Source organism: Gigantopelta aegis, chromosome 6 (assembly GCF_016097555.1).
Source record: "Gigantopelta aegis isolate Gae_Host chromosome 6, Gae_host_genome, whole genome shotgun sequence".
Lineage (NCBI taxonomy): Eukaryota > Metazoa > Mollusca > Gastropoda > Neomphalida > Peltospiridae > Gigantopelta > Gigantopelta aegis.
The window spans coordinates 18,100,391-18,100,978 of record NC_054704.1 but is presented as its reverse complement, the minus strand read 5'-3'; positions in this window follow the sequence as shown (position 1 = coordinate 18,100,978).

Sequence of the window (588 nt, the reverse complement as noted above, 5' to 3'; positions counted from 1 at the left end):
CATTTGCGACTTTTGGCCTTCTTTCTATGTATGTTCAGCCTATTTAACCTACGATCCATCGAAAGTAACAACACTTGTCACTTTAATATCCAATTTGATCTGAAACATCGCAAATCCATATATATCTACATAATACAAGACAGTATAGCTGAAATTTTGACAGATGTAATGGTTTGCCCTTTCCGATTACTGTCAAAATAGTGATGATACTAGATGTTCGCAAAAGATGGTCAACAATCAGATTTTAGTCACCGATGCGTATTTGTGGTGTCGGCAGCGTGAAAAAGGACTAGGCAGTAGCAGTAGTCACAACGGCTGCAGAAGAAGCAGTAGTAGTAGTAGTAGTAGTAGTAGTAGTAGTAGTAGTAGTAGTAGTAGTAGTAGTAGTTGGTGTTGTGGTATTCGATTCAGGTTCAATTACAATTATTACAATCTTTACTTCTCTCTCTATATGTATATGAATAATACAAAGAACATAGCACATTTTAAAACATAAACTTGTATGGAAATGTAAATAAGAACACGTTTTTGTACAGAGACAAAGCATAAGGTTATACATATTTTTGATGGTTTAATAATTAATATGAC